General features: G+C 41.1%; 1 protein-coding gene across 6 annotated transcripts in view; it reads right to left on the bottom strand.

The window, feature by feature from the left end:
* Positions 1–19,558, bottom strand: part of ERBIN (erbb2 interacting protein) — a 118,654-nt gene extending 99,096 nt beyond the window's left edge. For all 6 annotated transcript variants that reach the window (XR_011050190.1, XM_068424112.1, XM_068424115.1 and 3 more), the window contains exon 1: positions 19,283–19,558. The gene's annotated coding sequence lies outside the window, so the exon portion shown is untranslated. The remainder of the gene's footprint in view (positions 1–19,282) is intronic.
* Positions 19,559–21,243: the final 1,685 nt, after the last annotated feature.

The raw sequence follows: 21,243 nt of genomic DNA, 5'->3' as shown, positions 1-21,243 counted from the left end.
ATATCCTACTCCAGTATATTACGACTAAAACATACTGTGATCTACTAAAGATTTTTGTGGCACTTCAATTAGGCATACACTTACTAACACAAAAAAAAGCCACATCATTCTGGGTATATGGTGCCTATACTTCTTTACAAGGACGTACGTACATCTGCTGTTCAATTATGGGAATAAAAATAAGTTTAAATAATAAACAATCCCTTCGGTTTCAGCCCCCCTCAAAGATACCACTAACAACGTAACAAGCGTACAGAATCAAAACAGTATGTGGTTACAACTGAAAAAAAACTCCAAAGCCAGTCCCTCCCAAAGCAAGCAAATAAACAAAACAACAACAAAAACACCCCAATCATATTAACCTTTCTCTAGACAGGTTAATAGCATTTAAGTTAGCTTGCTCAGGGCAGAAGTATTTGTTTGAAACTGCTTTTATTTTTTGCACAGAGCTACCTGAATACATTACCATAAAATGGGTTACTACCTTGCATACATTAGGTAGCATACAAAGTAAAACAATAATGCAGAAAATCAGAGCAGAACCAATGGAAGCCAGGTTGCCTATACACAACTGCTCCTCTGTGTGAGGAGCCATATCAACATATGAAAACCGCAGACACACAGGCCATGTTCTGGGACCCAAGTGCAACAGATCGTGCCACTGCAGTGAATATCCCCAGCACTTCTTGACAGAAAGCAACCACAATTCACAGTTCTTATGCGTCTTCCCTACAAGCTACTGTAATACAAATTCAGCAGTTAAAACGAAAGCGTCATTCTTACATGTAACGGTGAGAGAAGATATTATTAGTACACTGTAGAGTAACTAAAACAGTAAGTGCACCCAAAACATTTCCCTTCCCTTATCTCCTTCAACACGTCTGGACAGTCACCTAGCTGAATCACTCCACCATTGCTAATTCACACCATAGGAGTCTGAATCAGTTTCTGAACTTGGACCACAGAATCACCAGGATGCAGGACAGAATTTATTAAACTGTCCACATGGATCTGTGAAAAAGAATTAAGAAGTGTTTTCAAGATGACGGGTATAAGGCGCCTGGCACAAAAACTAAGACAGTTTCAAATCCACACATTAGCTTTGTTTTACACCAGAATTAAACACAGAAGACACAGCAGTAGGCTCTGACAAATCTCAAGTAATACAAACAGAGAAAGTAGTGTGCCAAAACACAAAAAAGGTAGAACTGATTATCATCTCCTCTTTCTATGCCAGCCAAAACCAAAACATACGCATTGCTAGCAAGCCTGAATTCAAAACAGCTCTGTTACTTGTATGAATGGAGTTTTAATGAAATTGTCAGGTTAACAAAATGCAACCAAAACCAACAAGAAGTTATGTGCAGGACCTCAATCAGATCACTTCCTCTGAAAGCACTGCTATTCTGGCGAGTCTCGAGCATATTCTCTGAAAGAGAATCTATACCACCCACGCTGTGACAAATACTCCCACGGCCCTCATGGGGAAATACAACTCCTTTAAACACATGAGGCTTTAAAAAAGCTGCAATTAGTTTAACTGGATCTGCAGCTACTTTTCATTAACATGAGGTTTTATTGAAAGTCTGCAGCCACAGCCATTGGCGAGAGTGGAGACAGTTGCTTAAAAGTAGTTGGATCTATTTCCGAGAAGCTTACTTTGCCTGGTGAGCTTTTGTGGAATACTGCCATATACTCTACATGCTGAGGATACAAACTTTTATTAATGTGGTCCTGGCTAGTAGGCTGGAATAATGCGGTAAGTCTAAGATGTATATGGAACACACCCATAGCCTCATCTTGATGACATTTGTTGGGGCCAGTTCAAATAAGGTGCCAAAATACGGAAGAAAGGAAGGACGATAAATTACAGAATAATGGTTTTGTCATCTTCTTTTAGAACAGCAAACACATCCTACACAGAAAAAAAAAAAAAAAAAATATGTCTAATACACCTAGGTTTCTAAGTTGATAACTGGAATCTTCCCTGGAAGAAAAAAATTCTTCAGGAGATCAGATCCTGATTAGCATACTCTTTTCATAAACCTTTCAATACACAGACGCAAAACTGAGTTTCATGAGTCCTAATAAAGTTTCTAAGACAAAGAACAGCAAGAGAACCATCATTCAAGTAACTATTTCTGCCACTTCCAGAGCACTCTGTGAGATTTAGCAAACTCTAAAACCTCCACATCAGTACAACTGTTTAACAGATCTCAGCTACCTTTTCCAGAACACTGCTGGCATCAGCTCCCCATGGTGCCATGGCCAGCACCAGCTAGAAATTCTGAAGGATGCCGGGGTTGATGACTGTATTGCTACTTTCTTGGTTTGCTCAGGAATAAAAAAATTTGTGTTGCTGTCCCTTATCGTGGTGGCTCTGGAACTTTTCTTTATGAAATATTCCTACTGCTTTCCCACCTACAGCCAAAATTTTTATATGACTAAAAATACTAACATAAGTGTCATATTGTTTGTATCTGGCCAGCGACACCCTTCATACACACCCCATTTAGGAATTGCTGCTCTATGACGTAAAGACTGAAATAGCTTTCTTGGCTCTTAATTAACAAGAGCTGAATAACATCCCTCTCCCTTGTCTTCCAGTCTTCCACAGAATGTTAAACTTTCAGTTCAATCTGAGCTTTAAGCACTATCATTACAGCTAGACAATGGACTGTTGAACATACCGACTCCTCCAGATTACATGCCTGAGTTTGTGATTATCTCTAGCAAGTCTAGAATTCTGCAGTGCCCTCCATTAGTGCTGCCATCACTGACCCTGCCACTATATCCCAGGTAGCAAGAAAAAGAATACAGTAACTGTACGGCTACATAAACAATGGACAATTGCACAGATCATTTCAGAAGAGATTATTATCTAAGCATTATCTAAGGACTGCAAAAGAGGACAGGAACACTCCTCCATCCTCTCCCCCTACTGATGAATAAGATGTTGTTACGGAAGCTCACGAGACAGACATCGGTTTACCTCCACTGGCAATGGCAATACATTTCCCGTGACCATCAACCACCTTCTTGTGACTAAGTAAAAAAATTCAAGACTTCTTTTTTTCTCAATAAAAAATTGGCTACCCTGGCATACATGCTACAAGCACCCAGTGTGAAGCTAGACTCCAAAAATTAAGGGTTGGGGAGAAGGAGGAAAATAAGCATTTTACACATGTAGAAGAAAGATATTTTGCCCTGGCACTTCCTCCCCTAATTCAAGTTTTTCCCACAACATGATAATTTAGAGATTACGTACAACTAAGGCTACAGCTTACTCCTAACTTTTTCATTATCACATACTCCTATTTTTTAATTAAAACACATGCTGCCTGATTAACACCAAGAACTAATTCCAACTCAAAGCTCTGATGGGCAGGCCACCGTACGAAAAAGCACCCATATTACATTTGAGTTATAAACTAATTTCAGAAGAGTTGTGAACGAGACTTGTCAGAACTAGATAGATTTGTGCTGCTGAATGCACAAAACCCTCCCTTGCAGACAACATCTGGCAGAGAACAAGTATTTTTGTGGCTGCAAAGCCAAGTATGAGAGCAATCAACCTGGATTTTACTCCACTACCACACTTGTGAAAACCATGCTGCATTTCAAAAAAAGTTTGGAATTAAAAACCAGAAGAAAACGTTTTCACTGTACTCCGTTTCTGGTCCTCTGTTACAGTTGCTCCTTTTTTTCAATAGCTCTATGACGTGAAAGATCATAGTCTGCCTAGACATAGGAAATTTTGTTTAGCTATTGCAAAAAAGAAGGTGGGGTTAGTACTGCTACCAAGCACTTCAGACTTTGAAAGAACAAATCCTAGAGCCCACACTTAAATCAGCAGCAGTATTACGTTATAATCCAAGGACATCTATCACTTTGAGTAGACTTACTGGAGGAAGATGCCAGGTGGAACATCGTAATGGACACTACTCCATTGAGTTGACCTACATATTTCGACAAAGAGATCCCTGCAGACAATGAAAAATATAAAGCCACCAGAAAACCCTAGGAACTAAAGAAACTAGATACAAAAGTCTTAAGCGCAAGCGCTCTGGAAGGTACCTTTCAGGAAAAAAGGACTCCAATGCTTCTTTTCCTTTTCCAGTTTCAGTTCTTACTGCAGTTAGTTATTTCCCACCCCTGCAGCAATTACAAACTATTTTACAGACAGGCATGAAATTCCCAGCCTGCTGTCAAAGTCTAGAAGTCAACATGCACATGGCAAAAAAGTAGGAAAGACAGGGGGTGGTACACTTTAAATCTGCCCAAAAAGAGAAAAAATTGGGTAAGTATCTGGTTTTTAACTGCACTTCTGACTTTTATGAAGGATTACTGAGGATCAAATCAGTGATGAGGAAGAGAGTAATATTTACATTTACTGTGATCAAGCAAAAGACTATTCCAAACCAGCAACTGGAACTCAAAAGGCAAGTCAGTTCCCATTGTGCTTAATTCAAACTAGAGGCTGCTAAAGAAAGAGCAAGTCCTGCTTTCCCCTCATACCTGCCTTTTATTAAATCTAGGGTTTCCATAGCCACACCATGAGTGTGATCAGTAACTGACCCAAAAAGCCTAACCCTGCAAGATATCAGGGGGAATTTTTTTCTAATTACATCAGCATGCTCATCAGCTCACTGACCTTCAATATCAAGTCTTCACCTACAAAGCAAAGGACTTGCACAGAAAGGAAAGAGGAAGCATACTGCCTACTGTCAGAGGAGATGCAGCAGGATGTAAGACTATACATTCAGTCACAGGCTTTCTAAATTAAGACCCCTTTAAAAGTAAAGGTGATAACTTCATTATTATTGATATTTTTCTCTTTGTATCAAAAAGATGTATCAAAAAACATATGCAAATATAGTTTAATGCTCACGACAGCACATTCCAGTAGCAAAATTCATTCATGTGGGTCACATTGTATAATTTAGTCTGCGTTGAATTCATAGTTTTGGTGGGGTTTTTTTTCTGAAAGAATCAACCAGTGAAGACAAGAAGTTTGGAGAGGGGGCAAGGGGGAATAATTTTTAAAAATATTAACCATGCCAAATATCTCCAGGCAACCAAGAAGCAGCAAAGATACTCAGTTAGGTCAGTCAACAGTTATGGTCCAGACAGTGACTATGTCAGCCGTTTGTGTTCTACAGTCTGAGTTCAGAACTGAAAGAAATATTTAGAGGACGTGGTCTTAACTGGAAGCCACCCTTGCTCAGCAAGTGCTGCGCATGTTTTTGCCACAAAAAGCCACTTATTTGCCTATAAAGCAATGCTTTAGATTTATAAGAGGCTTGAGGGAATGGTACTAAGGTATACAAAACAGATCTGCACCCCGAACATGGTAGTTTAAATATTTATTTACACTTACTTTCTTTTAACCGAAAAACCTCTTAAATTCCAAAGTGACCAACACATGAAGGTGCCTTGTCAAGAAGTGTTCATGATAAAGAATTTCAGCTGTTCAGTTGGGGCTAATTGCAATATTAAAGTTTCGGAAAAAATTGTACAAAAATACTCAGTGAATATCAACCTGTAATTCAAACCTTGAATACTAAATAGATTTGTAAAAAGAAAAAAACCTGAGAACTGAGATACACTACAGGGCCACTGGTCTAGATGAATCTTTCATCTGTCCCAGTGCTCTTAAAAAGTAACTGAAGATTCGCAAGATGTACCTCAAACTTCCTACAGCATCAGAAGCTGCCACTTTATACTAGATAATACCCATTACTTAGAGCAGGATGCACCCTACTTCCAATCTTAAGGATCATTTCTCCCATATGAAGTCCATATAATAAGCCCATTCCTGTTAACCCTTATGTGTTTGGACATAAAGCACGTCTAATAATTGGTATGGATGAAACCAGACTCTCTGCAGTGCACAGAAGCTTCTCATCCAAATTCCTCTTCAATTGCCCCTCCTACTAATTGATTAACTAAAAGCCACCCACATCACACACCTGCAAAACAGACCTAACAGTAAATCCTGATAGGAAGAAATGGAAACAGCCTTTTTTTTAAATCTTCCATGACCCTGTCTTCTGGCCCGCTCCCAAGCCAACATTACCAATGTCTTGGAAAGCCAAAGGAGAAGGGACATATTCAGCAAGAAACCACAAAAAAAGGATGAAACAAAGCATAACAGCCAATATACTTTTAAAAGTCACATCAATTGTATGTCATGGTTAATGAAATCAAAGATTAGAATTAAGTTGCAAAGTATCTTAAAAAAAAAGTCAAGACAACCACTTAATGCACAGGTAACAAAAGAGATATTAGGTAAACGGAAGAAGTTGGTTCTACAACACTTATCAATAGCACAGAAAGATGTTAGCAGAAAACTTGGAATGAACTCCAAAGAGGGAAAAAAAATTCAGTAGACTCCACAGCCTTACTTGTCTATTAAAACCTGAAATGGCAAGGGCCTTGGTGAGAGTTTAAGTTGGTCAAACAGTGAGTAGAGACAGCATATTATAACTGTTACAAGTATACAGCAATTTGTCACCATTTACACGTTCTGAACAGCAAAAACCAACCTAGTATTAAGATTACATTTTGTGGAACTGCATTAACACTATGATAGTATCAAGTCCAACCTGAACACAGATGTGTGAATTCATTTCCAAGTTCATTTGAAAATGAACTCCTGTTACTAGTGATGACAAAGACTGAACTGGGAATAAGTTTTTAACTTGATATTTCACACTGAAAATGTCAACAAAAAACCGGCCAGACTCTAGAGATATAACAGATACCTCTAAGGTGGAGCAAGGAGGTGGACACCTATAGATACTTGCTACAGTGCACTAGAGGCACATTTCAGAAACACAAAAGGACAGAAGGAAAACACAGACCTGATGGTACATTTCTTTGTGCTACTAGTTGTGGTACTTCCTACAATTCAATAGCTACAGAACAGAGCTGTAGCCACTGATATCCGGAAGATGAGTAAAAACACTGGCACAAATCGTGCTTGAGCAGGTCAGGCCTCCCTTTTGCTAGCAGGACCACTACTCAATCATGAAACACAAATTTGGGACCAGAATGAAGACAGACACCACACTTCACAGAAGAACTAAGTCTGAGAAGGAGGACAGCTCCTGTGTACCTGAACATGTTTTCTAGAGATTCTTCTATAACTATCCCAAAGAAGGCTGAGACCAAACTAACACACACCACAATCAGGGAAGAAAGCTGGACTGCCAGAAAAAGCACAAAAGAACCCCGCTGATGTGGCCCTAGACACAAACAAGCAACTCCAGAAGTTGTCTTGGACCATACGTCTCATCTCTCAGCAGCTGAGCACACCCTTAGTTGGTGGTATCATTAACATGGCACAGCTAAAAATTTCAGGGAGTGGGAAGGGTAGAATTTATAAACAGAAAAAGAAACACCAGCATCTCCTCTTTCAGTCCAGGAGACAAGAACACATCAAGCTTCCACTCTGATTCACATCTGAGCTCCCAGTACCACTAAAAAGTAAAGCATAGAAATGCCGGTAATTATGGCCTCTGATACAGCCATGCTTCAGATGAAGCTACTTTATTATCAAATATTTTATTTAAATAAATCCATGCCTTCTACAGCTAAGAAAAGAAAACACTTGCCCTCACTCCCTTCCCTCTTTCAGGGACCTATGACTTACACAAGACAGAATAACACTAAGGACCTTACGTAAGATAATTCACTGAAGTTAATTTTTAACTGTATGTCTAATCATAGTGATGGAAATGAAAAAACAAACAACAGAAAAACAACATTCAGAAACGACAAGCAAAATTGCTTTAAAGAGACATACTTCGTTCCTCTGGGTTTAAGAGGCATAAAATCAAGGCTTTCAAATTATTTCAGATAAGAAAAACCTATGCTAAATATTAATTAGAAACTGATCAGATGGAATTACAGCTTCTAGAGAGACATGCATTTTTTTGTCAATGCAATTTTTAAGATCTTTGCCTTCCAACTAAGAGGAATTAAAGTGACTACCACCTCCTTTGCAAATAAGGAAGTAATATGCAACAAAACATGCTCCGCCCTGGGCTTGTCTCTTTATCATAATAAAATCCTGCAATATTTGGAGCTATTGTAGATGTTCTCACTTCCTGTCTTGAGAGTTCGCTGGAACTACAGTTTGAGCAGCAGCAACATCCTTCACTACCCATTTTTATTTTCATCAACCCTGGTTTTCTACCTGCAGTATCAAGGAATTACATACAACTCTCAAAGCGATGTAAAGAAACACATAAGCTACCACCCTTAAAAGAAAATAAAAGCCCATCGAAGCCCCTCACCAAAACCAAACAAAAAACCCCAAGAAACCCCACCAAAAACCTGTATACTGTGCACAGGCCTAGATATCCAAGGCGGAAAACTTAATACTCTTTTTCCTATACAGCAACCCTATTGATAGCTTCCTTGTTTCAATTTCCATCTATGGCATAAGTTAATCAAAAGGAAAAACAGGGTACAGGGAAAAAAAATGGCAGTGAAAACGCTGGAAGTGTAAGTCAGCAATTGGTATTTAATACTATCCTCAATACAAGAAGTCCTTTTTAACTCCTTCATTCAGGAAAGAAATCAGATTTGAAAAGCATAACTACTACATTCTGTTTCACATGAGTGTGATATTTTTATTCATTTGACATATGTTGCTTCCTGAACGGATTCAATGTATTTTGGCATTCCAGAACAAAACTGCTCTCATCGTGTTTGGCACTTCACATACAATGCAGCCAGGAAGCCACTCCTTAGACTATGCAGCCATCTGCAGCAGATACCAAAGGTTTTTAAACAAGCAAGCTGCGCTGCTGTAAATATGCAGTATTTCAATACACAAGAAAATTCTCATTTATTAACCAGACTTTCCACCTAATTGCCTGCAGATAAATTCAGGCAATCTGCAACACATAACAGCTCAGCACAAACGAAAGCAGAAAGGGGAAAAAAAACAGAAGCTACTTCTTATCCGAAGATTCCTGGTAACTTAATTATTTTGCTTTCTAAACTGTGGGGTCCACATATTAAAACAAAACAGCTCCTGATGCCCTGCTTTACATGCACTCCCCCCAGAAAAAGTAATTGCCAGAGTTCCTAGCTAAAACTAGGATGGATCAAACAGAGGTCAAAAGAACACAGCAGGCCCAAAACAATATGAGACTTTGAGACACAAAACAAGCAGAGGTTGGGTACATGGGAGGAGGAACCACACTCAAAATGCTCTAGCTAATAAGATGGATAAACTGCCCCCAAAACCTGCTGCACCAAATCTAGACAGGCTACTCAGTTCAGTCTGTGGTGACAGGAACAGAAGTGGAAACGCATTCATAGACCAGAGTTCAAAAAAGAGGAGTGCATGTGGATAGGTGTATTCATTCCCCATTTTGGGATTGTTTGATTTCAAAAAAATATATCCTACCGAAAAAAACACACATAAAGATGCACCTCAACACTTAAAACACTATGCAGTGCCCTAATGAAAGTCATTACCTAAAACAATAGCATATACAACTGGACTTCCATTTTACTTCAGAATACTTTCCCCTTAACACTTCTGTCTCATAAACGTTACCCACCTCAACAAGCTGGTTTGTTTTTTGCTTTTACATCTGTTTAGTATAAAATGCAGTACTAAAACCAGTATGCTTTTATTTAAAATGAAGCTTTAAAAATAATTTTACTTTTATACACCATTTTCACTGCTATGATAAGGAGTAGCCACTATTTCTATAATGAGCAAAAATTCAAAAAACCCCAGTATTTTCCAGATTCTAAGCATCTTCTCCCTCTAGTTTATAAATAATTATGACACATATTAGCTCAACATTATTCTCAGCAGTTTTAAGAGTTACCATCCCAGGCAAATAAAGGAATCCCTGAACTGTGCCTCTGTCTATTTTTTTCTTCTACATTCATTTTACAACCGATACATAAATCCTGATCCATTCCAATTAGTTGGTCACAGTTGTGATGCACAAGAATTACTCTTCTTTGCATTAACTGTATTCCAAACTACATCTCCCCACGTGGCTAAGCACCGTTATTCTTGTCCCCTATTTATTCAACTTTGCTCTCACAACATGCTTTTATTTTTGCCAACCTACAGCCTCTTTTTACTCCCAACACAGTAATGAAGCATTTAAGCTAATACTTTTTGTAGTGAACTATTTTTCTCTTTACTTAGTATTGTGTTCCTCTAAGCCAACAGATGATGATCACAGAAAAAAAAGAAGAGCTCTTATTTTTATTTTACTATATCAGGCATTTTGGAGATCAGATAAGCAACTGTTAGAATAAAATTCACAGAAGGCTATTCTTGAATGGTTTCCGAAGTATTTTTGCCTCTTTAGATAGGGAAGAAAGAAAGCTTACTGCTTACAATAAAAAATTTAAGAATTACTTGGAATTTAGACAATTACATTGAGGTACAGCTTCTCTTAAACTGCTGTTATCAAAATAGATAATAATTCACTATCCAAAGTCAAAAACAAGTTTTTCACCTGACAGGAGGTTTAAGTAGAACTAAGATTCTTCCTTCCCATCACTGTGCAAATTATAGCCTCAAAACTGAATATAAAGTTGATTTAATAATAACTCAGCTTAAAGTGTTATTTAACTTCTGACATCATGTGCTTTCCAGCAAGAGGAAAAAAAAGATACAATACTACTTTGACACTATTGAAGTAAAAAGTGGGACCGTGCCTTGCTGATCTGCTATTAACATGTCAGCCTCCTTTTCTCAGAACAGGAAAACGAACTGAAGAGCACAATGCAGGAATTTCAGAAAATTTCATAACTGTGATTTCAAATAATTTGTATTATCCAGTGCGTACTTCCCTTCAGACTGTTCAAAAATTAAAAACTTGTTAATACAAGTTTGGGGAAAATGAGTAACATTCTGATTTTGAGTGAAAGTTATTCCTCTGTAGATATTTCATACTCTGAAGCTGAAATGTAAAAATTTGTTAAGATTTAACACAAATGGAATGACAGGTGATCTATGGATCTAAAATGAGGAAATATATATTTGAATTCAGTGGAAATAGGCAGGGACTCATTCCATCTACAACACAGGAGAGAAAGCAAGCACTGTTTTTAAAAGTTTAAGGAACAATTTGTTGGTTCTTCATCAGTTGGTTTATGTAGAGGGAGAAGTAAGAAAGAGGATGAGAAAAAAGTATTTATTAAAGATGTGTTTCTCTCCCATCCCATAACACTTTCTTTTAACCTGCTCCATTGACAGGGCCATAATCTTTCCCTTGAGGCATCACAGGCTGCTGCTGCAAAACCAACTCAGTAATGCTAATGTCACAAATGACCACAGGACATCTGAAATCTTGACAACACCTCTCCCACAGATCCCACAGGAAAATCCCACAGAAATGTTTGCCTGCTCCACTGTCTTTCTCTAGTAAGAGCAGCATGGCAAAAAGAACACAGGAATGCCATGATCCTCAGCACTTCTGCTTTGCTTCAGTAAAGCAAGACAAAGTAAATGCTCCTTGAAAAACAGAGGAGCTCACCCACATAAATACAAGCAGAATAGTAAATTATTCTCATCTAAGTCTATTAAAATCTATTTTAAGTCTACCTTGCTTTTCTACTACTTGTATTGTTTATGTTTTCAATTATTTAGATGAAATCTCTGGTACTGGACTCAAAGCATTCATGTCTAGATTAAGAATAATACACTGGAAGAACAGGATTTTCTAACAGCCACAGAGAGCTTCCTCCTCCACAAAACACTGTTCAGAAAAAAAAGCCTCCTAAAAGAAGACACAAATAACATGCACTATAGTTAAACAATAGTATAGTAAAATAATAAAGCTCTGATAGTTTCTCCCTCCCCATATCAACATTTCTGATCTTATCCATCAGAATCAGAGCCAGATGGCATGCCAAATTCAGAGTTCCAATTGATTTCCCCTTCCTGTCACATTCCCAGAAAGGATGGAAATGCACAAGTTTAACCATCTTTTTCTCCTCTTCCTATGTAAGAGTTGGGTCCTTAACTTAATTGTTACCTTGTTTTTAACAGTTTCCCAACACCCATATGTGAACCAACAAAAGTGACCTTAAATTCTAAGTTTGTTCCAAATATTGTTTTCTAGCATTTCACACTATTCCCTCTGCCTGTAATTCCTCCCAGAAGATCTACTAAAGAATTAATGAATTACTTGAATAAATCTCCCTGTATAAGTTTACTAAAGCATAACTGAAATAAATGGTATAAAGGCTGGATAGCTATGAATCAGAAAGACAGAAACTTTTAAATTTTATCCCTCAGCAATGAACTTTATTGTCAACTCAAAAAAAATACAGAGCACCTCAGAAATTAAATGACCCGCAGCTCCAGGGTTAACATTGCATATGATTATGTGACCAGAAGTAACCCAAAATGAGTATGTTCTCCTAAAATGAGCTAACCACCAAGCTGACATTCCAGGTCACCACAGACTAATTTGCCATGGCAAGCAAACATACCAGCCGCAGGGTATCAGTACACATCAACAGCTGTCTGCACGTTCATCTCCTTCGGGTACACCTACCTCATAGGCCAAAGTGGAAACTAAGTAAATTCAACACCTGCATATTATACTCTGTAACACTACCATGGAAAGTGAGTATTTATATAGCATTTAAGTCACGAAAGATTTAGACTGCTCTGCTGTCATACTTTTCAGTTTACTTTTACTGCGAATACAGGCCTCAACCTTGTATATACTTCTGCAGCCAAGCTTTTTCATTTGTTTTAACCACAAGCATGCATAAGCACATACATGTTATTAAGCATAACATCTCCACAGAAGAAAAAAAAAATACAACTTGCATTAGTACCATTATTTAAGAGTTCTCAGATACCAGTTTCAAATATAAACCTCTATCCTATGCTGAGGGTTATCTGCAACTAAAGACAGAAGACTTGCAGTAATTTGATCAAATTGCTGACAACTGCATTGATCTTCTGAACTATCACTTCTCCCCTCAGTGAGAGTAATAGGACGACTACAGTCACATGTGGGGGAAAAAGCAGCAGTTCTCCAGAAGTTTCTTCGCAGCCTACCAGAAGTCTTCCAGACAAGCCTGGAAACACTTTCCACCACCCAAACACTTAAGATTACATCCACAGTCATTTTGGATGACTGAAGCTGTGACTGACATTCACAGGCATCTATCTGGCATTGCATTTCAGATGTTTGTTCAGATGGACTGATGTAGCTCAAAGCATCTATGCCCTCTCCTCTCCTTCTTCGGAGGCCTGGAAGTTTTGGAAGATATCTACTAAAAAACTCCCAAGGACAAGGAGGGCTGAAGAAATAATTTCTGCAACTACACTAAACTTAGATCCCACATTATGGTTCACAGGACTACAGAAGAACATGAAACTTTTCTTCGAGAACTGTCTGGGAAGATGATGACCCCTACACAGCTGCTATAGAAATTTCCCATGCCAACTAGAGTTGAAAACTGATGAGAAGGCTCCACAGGCAGCAGTAAAACTCAAAGTACAGTGCTTCAGACACCAAGATCATACATTCTGCAGCTACCTTTAACATAGTCACAGAACTTCAAATATTTTGAATTTAGTTATTAATATTGGAGCTTTCCCCGCAAAGGAGATTAAGGCCTTGGCCACTTCACAGGGAGATACCACCCATTACAAATTAAGAGTCAAATTAGAAGTGTTTCATTTCAAGTATTTGTAACTTTTACGAACACTTCAAACCACTTCAGATCTTCTTCTACTCCTAAAGCGAGCCCCTGACAACTGTCACAAGAAGTAGCCACTGAGCCCTAGGAACTCACAAGAAGACAACTATACCCCAGTCATCTACTTCAGAAGTGTAATTCTAAGTTCAAGAGAACTCAAAACTCAACACCCCTAAAACAAGTATTTTCTTCCTATTTGTTCCTAGAAAGGAAATTCTACTCAAACAGCCACAGTCTCTCCCACTGGAAATGTGCAATAGTCCAGAATAGCCAGACCATTCACTACCTGGACAATGTCTGTGTGTATCTGTTCATCCCACCCCAGCCAACTTCATGACAGGGTCTACAAGGCACGAAGCACAGCACTGTAAGCATTGAACTATACAAACTTGGAGAATCTGGTGTGCTTAGAAGGCTTTTTTGTTCAGAAAGGGAGCTCATGCACCCAGTGCATTCCAAACTGATCACTCTGAAGATACTGATCTACAGCTTCTTCCAGTTATTATTCTCACAATGTACACCTAAATAAGGGAATCTTAAAGAATGTTTGCTTTTAGCAGTTGTTTTACTTTGCATATATAATATAGCCTGATGCTTGCAGAATTCAATTGTACAAAGGTGTAAAACAAAAGTTTGAGAAACCATAGTTCGATTTACAAAAGAGGCAAGAATGTATAATATTGCATGTTTTAAAACTGAGAAACTATGAAAAGGTTGTGCATTTTGGAATCACCTTCTTTCTGGTAGCTTTACTCTTACAGGGACAGAAGTCGTTCTTACTATCGTAAGTAATCTTTAGGGTTTAGCCTGTGCCTAATCTTTGGATGGATACAGAACAGAGGAAGGCACAAAGCATTCCCCCTCCTTCCTTAATCAAAGTCGTGTACAAGACTTGTTACCTAACATTTTCTTGGCCATGCCAAAAAATAGAAGAGTATAGCCATGCCATTCGTAATCTACTGAAGTGGAAAAAGAAGGGAGAAGAGTACATACTATCTTATCTAAAAAGACTGAGCCTTCAAACGCAAGAAGCTCCAAAGGCTTGGTTACCTTCTGACATTATTACAACTTCCAAAACAGCCACAGCAGCCAAGATCATTCACATTGTCCTCAGACTCTGCTTAATCACCACTTTTTGTTCCTATGTATAATGATCGCTTAGTATCCAGTATCTATAAATTAGTTCCAGATACAGAAAGAACTAATCTACTTTTCAACTTAAACTACCCTAGGGAAGCTAGTCACAATGCCAATGTAAGAACACTTCAGTTTGGTTTCATTTAGACCAAATGAAGAGGTTTGTTTAGCTTTATTTCTCAATCATGCAAAGTCATGATGTATTTTTAAATGTGGAAGGTGCAATTCAGTGTTAAAACATCATGCTTCTGTATCACCTTCAGGGGAAGCACATGTAAAACTAAACAGAGTAATAAGCCAAACACCCATGTTGAAACTTATGCATCAGAGAAACAAGTATCATAAAAAGAACCGGTAACTAATGAGGGAGAGCAGCAGATTATATAAATTATTTTATATTTTATAATATATATTATTAATATATAATAAAAATACTACCAATTCCAACATAGCAATATTAACTTTTTCCATTTTTTCTTAGGCAGAAGATGAGGGAGAGAGATTTATAAACATCTACTAAATCAGCAGCCTTACTTTCTAATCTTAACGTTTACAAAATTTTACTCACAATACATGAACATTGTATTCTTAATTAGAAATGAAGGCTGTATTTCAATAAAGTAATCTTTTTACAACAAAAAATCCTTCAAAAAACCCATACCCACCTTGTCATTAGAGCAGCTAAGTTTCTCTATATATCACCTGTCCCCTTATAATCTTAAGCGCAATAGAATTGCTTAACAAGTAGTTATTACTACAGTACACTAGGCAGTGTTATTTAGGTCCACTAATTTTCACTGGTATTTACTCAGCAGGAGACAGTGTGACAGCTGTGCTGATACAGTGGGCTTTGCATGTCACCTTCACAGTCATAAACTGCAGTGGCACACTGCAGCTGCTCCTCGACAGATAAAGAGAACTATAAGGACTGTGGGAAATCCACACCTTCGACAAGCTCCCACCCCACCAAAAAAGTACTTCTCCACAATTGGACCATAGTCTGCCGTGTGAGAAGCCACAGAACTGTTTACAAGTTACCCACAACACTAACAAAAAGATATTCCCTATACATTCAAAACATCATTAAGCGAACTCTGAAAATCAGTTAACTTTCAGAAGCTGTAGAAGACGTAGCCTATACCTCACAAGTGTGCACTGGACTTCACAGATGTTCCAAAGACACTAAGCGAGCAATGAAACAGGTTACCACAAACACTGCACTTTCTAAACGGGAGCGAGGACGGGGGTTATTTACAGACTATTTACTACACAGTCTGATAAACATGTTACCTTCAATATTTTCATTCCGATGTGAAAAATGTTGTCTGAGATGTTGTTTTACTTACTTGAAAGTTGACAAGGTAAAATAGTGATGTTTCCAAACCTTCATCTTCCAGATAATTCACATTTAACTACCTATATCAACTGTCACCATCAACATTTCCACGCTCACATAGGAATACAGTCTACTATTTTCATATCCATAAAAGTAGCTTTTCTGTCAACTCAACTACTTACTCATTCAGAAAAGGTTAGATTTGTAATTCCTCTATGTGGAGTAAATGTCAGATCCTCCCTTAGCAGATCAGGTTATTCCACTGGGAGAATGTGCTGAAGAGATGACATATCAACCATTTGATCTTTACGTAACATTTTCCCTCGAAGATTTTCCTTTTTGCTTGGGAGCAGCAAGGACAAAAACGAAACAAGAAAACAAAGCAGACAGCCAGCGATTCATCACAGTCCTACAGGAAAGCTGAGTTGTGGAATTTGCTCCCATCCCCTTCTATTTCTAGAACCTACTGCTCACATGCTACTTATAACGCATGCTACATATGCGCAAGCCTTTCCCTCGCTTTGATGTTCCAAGCACAGTTCTTTATGCCTGGGACTACAGATTCTGAATGAATTCCACTGAGGACAAGTCATAACACTGTTTTCTTACACCACCAGCTTACACTATTAACCAGCATAATACACCATGCAACTTTCAATCAATAATACTTTCTACATGGAGGCCCCCCATCAATTCTATACGAATGTGTTGTGCAAAGGGATACCCTGTAAAGCACTACATTTATACCACACATTACCTACTGGGTAGCTTATTCGTAAGACAAATCTATTCGTATTTTTACTAATATGATAACCATCCTAATGATAATCATATTCCATAGCATGTCATTTGCTGTAACTTCTAGCTCTTTGATTACAAGCATGCCTACTTAAAATTACTGATGTTTACTTGAGCTTAATTTAATTCACGAGCAAGGAACAGCCGTTCAAAAGAATGTTTCCCCAAGCCCTCAACATGTATCTATGTGAAGTGTTGTTTCAAGCAACACGAGCTACCATGTGTATACTTAAACCATTTTATTCATAAACTCATAATATGAATATCAATGTTAGACTGATTTTTAGTTGAGATTGTTGATCTTGAGAAAGAACACACTCCTTCATAACTCCTAAACTATGTTAATGACATGAATAGCATTCTATGATATAACCATTAGCTGTAAGCACTACTGAATTACGCTTTCATCATTAAAAAGGGCCTTATCCATAGCTACCATGGTGACAAAACACTAGCGTAAAAAGTTGTGGCTCCACTACAAGGATCTATTCTTCTACATGGCATTGAAAAATATCAAGTGCATCATGAGAAACACAAAAAGGTCTGAAAAGCAACAAAATTGCATCCATTACGAACATAGTGGTTTACAACTAAATTTGTCATGCATTGCTACAATTCCTCCCCACCCCACCACCCCCCCAAGAATCTCAAGTCATGATTGGGAATGAAATACTGCTTTGGAAAGTGATTGTTCTTTTTAAAAGGATTACTCTATTTAGACTTCATCGCTTTTCTGCCATGCATCAGCCTTATAAGGAAACCGAAGTTCACTGCCATTTATTTTGTTCAGCCCTTTCTGATGTTTAAGAGTAACCCTTACTGCTGCCTGGAAAGGTAAGTCTACAAATTGGAAGCCAAACCATTTACTTGTTATCAGCCATAGAAGTCACTTCAGGTCGGTTAAACATTAACATTTTTCATCACAGTATATCAAACAGATGGAGTCGGATTGATAACATTTTCCTCAAACACTACATCATGTGATGCTGCTAAAGAACTACCTATGTAGGAGTGTTAAAAATTTTGTATAGAAATTACTTTGTCCAAGCCTCACAAATACCAACACATCTCAGACACTTGGGAGCTGAAGCACACACATCCTGTCTGACGAACACGACACTTTCGAGTTTGACAAACAGCAACAAAAAATTTAAACAAGCTAGCACAGAGCTATGGCTTCCAGCTCATTTTGAACGCTCACAATACAAGAAACTCCTTGCCTTCACGGAAGAACTAACCAATAATTGCCTCTTTGAGGCATGTGAAATGAATCTGTGGTGTGCAATATTGCTTTCACTACACGCAACTAGTTAGTTGGTGTAACTTAACAAGCACCAGCAGTACAAAACCTTACACCAAAACTTCGCATTTAGTTTCCCCTCCAACAGCTTCAAAGGGGTCTCCTTTCAACAATGATGAATTGGTCATCAAAACCAAACAAGGCTACGTTAACTCAGAGGTTCAATCGCACACACTTTTAAGAAGTCAGACCACTAGCTAGCTTTACTTTTTTTTTTAAATGGAAGTTCTTAAGATAAACTTGTGCAAGGATCAAAATGCAATACAGACCTCTCCTGTACAAGCTGAAAAATATGCAGTCCAACTCGTCATCTTGAGGACAGAGAGGGGGCGGAGGGGAGGAAGAGAAGGAAGAGAGGTGGCGGTAGCAGCCGAGCGGAAAAACTGCGACACCGTTTACAGAGGACTAGGAGGGCACATTTTTACAAAGAAACTGAACAGCTATCTTGAAGAAGACCGGCTAGGCACTAAACGATATTCCAGAAAAGGTGCTGCCAGACAGACAAGAAACGGCAGACATAGGCAGCGCCAAGCCTCAAGATCTTTCGATTAAATAAAATATATTACCTCCTTTAGGACCTTATTTCCCGAGAAGTTAACTATACTCGCAGGGTTAGCAATCGTTTAGGGAGGGAAGGCGCTGAAGCAGCGGAGTCACGGAGTCCAGCAGTTTCAGTTCAATACCTTCTCCGACCGAACAAAGAAACTTCTGTGCCTGAGGAGCTTAAAAACTTTCCGTCTCCCCAGACTCTTTCCTCAGCCTCCATGAAACCAGCGACTACGCTCATATAAACAGCATTTCGGCGAGAGGGGGAGAAACACAAAGGACAGCTAAACTGTGCGAGGCGGAACACACAGAAAAATAGAGGCCGAAAACAGGATATCAAAACGAAGTGTGAACTCCTTCCTTTTTCCCCACCCCCTTCAGCAGAGGAAGGATTTTTCTGTTGTTGCTGCTGCTGCTGCTCCCCAAACCTTCTCCATTTAATTTACCTTGTCTGTCGGGCATCTAAACCAGATCCAGCAAGCAGGAGCTTCTTCCGACCCCAAGGAAATATTAAATCCAATCGAGTTTTCTTCTCGTTAAGGGGGCAGAGGAGAAAAGAGGAAGGAGGGAAAAAAAAAAAAAAAAATGCAACAGCTTTCGACGAGGACGGGGGCGTTCGCGGAGCGCAGCGTGCGACGTGCGTGTGCACGGGGGAGGGCGGCAGCGGAGCCGGGCTCCTCCCGGCCTCAGCCGGCGGCGGCGCCGGCGTCTGCCCCGCGAGCCGCCCCGAGCCGCGACGGCCCCGCCCGGCGCCGCGACCTCTCGGTACAAACGACGCCCGGCGGCGAGACGGCAGCGCCCCCCGCCTCCCAGCCAACCCCGGCAGCGCACCGCGGCCCGGCCCGTCACCGCCCCTCGCCTGCCGGCCTGCCCTCCCTGGCGCGCTGGGCGCCGCCGCTCCGCCCACAGCTGCTTACCCGGGGCCCCGCTGCCGGAGTACGGCCGCTGCCCCCCACGCTCCCCCGCTCCCGCCACAGCCGCGCCGCCGCCAAGAGCGGGACGGGAGCGGGATAGCCGCCTGCCTCACCTGCCCGCCCGCCGCCCTCTCTCCCCGCCTCCTTTCGCACACTTCCCCCTTCTCCCGCCGCTTCAGCCTCCCGCCCCCTCCCGCCTCCCGCCCCCTCCCCGGTCTCAGCGGCGGTGGCAGCGGGGGCCCGGGAGGGCGGCGAGGCTGTGGGGAGGGGGAATGGCCCGGGGGGACACACGACGGGGACCGGGGGGCGCAACTGCGGGGAGGCCGCCGCGCCCCTGCGGCTGCCGGTGCCCCGCACCGCCGCCCAGGCCGGGGGAGCCACTGCAGCGGCGGCGGCAGAGGGGGGGGGAGCGGGAGCCAGGTCGGGCCGGGTGTAGGCGGCCGCCGCGGGAGCGGGGATGCGCGGCGCTCACGCCCCTACTGGCCGGGACCGGGGGGGTAACGCCGCTGCCGGGCCCCACGGGCCTCCCCTCTCCCCCCGCACCGGTGTGGGGCTGAGCGCGGGAGGCCGTGGCGCAGCCAACCACGAGCCAGGGACGTCGTGAGGGACGAGCCGCCGCAGCCAATGGGACTCGGCGGGGGGCGGGAGAGGGCTGCGGAGGAATGGGGCGCGGTGGGGGCGGGGGACGCTCGCGCGGGGTCAGGGGCGGAGGCGCAGACGGCCGGGAGCTGAGGGGCGAGAGTTTCGCAGTGCGGCGGGGACGTGGCCGGGGCTGCGGAACGGGCTCTCCCGCCTCTACCCGACGCGCGGCCCGCACCGGCGGCTGCGATGGGGCCTGTCCTTGGAACGGGGCGGGTACCTGCGGGGGCCCTTCCTGGCCTGGTGACCAGTGGGGGCTGGGAGACCCCTGCGCCAGGGTGCGGGTGCCGCTGGTTTTCCTTCGCGGTTGTGGCATAGTTTGTGTTCTGCAGGGGCACGTCAGTTCACCAGGCAAGTTCAATCCCAAATGACAAATGTTTCCTCGGGCATAAGCAGCTCAGCTTCCTAATTTAATAATTGCAGATTTTATATCCACATGGCTGAGACGATTGATCGCATACCAGGCGTTCGCTGCCTTACGTTCATGGCCGTCCCGGCAGCTGCACTGCATGGCGCCTTACGCTCCCTAACTTGCAGTTACCAGGACCTGGGGGAACAAACATCTGAGGGAAAAACTAAACAACCTCCGCCCAAACGTGATGTTTGGGTATGATATATTAAACTTTGATGCAAACAACAATTAAAATAATGCCACATCTATAGTCACGCTGTTCCACATAAACCCCAGAATACAGTTCTATTTTCTGTTCAACACCCTCACTACAATCTGATGTTACTGAAAATGCTGTTAACTGCAACAGAGTCATGTACAAATATGTTCAAAAAGCAGCCAATGGGTTTATTGTGGGTCACACGGCTTCGGTATTGGTGTTTGTTGGATCTCAACAGTATGT

Source organism: Nyctibius grandis, chromosome Z (genome assembly GCF_013368605.1).
Source record: "Nyctibius grandis isolate bNycGra1 chromosome Z, bNycGra1.pri, whole genome shotgun sequence".
In the NCBI taxonomy this organism is placed as follows: Eukaryota; Metazoa; Chordata; class Aves; order Nyctibiiformes; family Nyctibiidae; genus Nyctibius; species Nyctibius grandis.
This window is presented reverse-complemented; position numbering and strand designations above follow the sequence as displayed.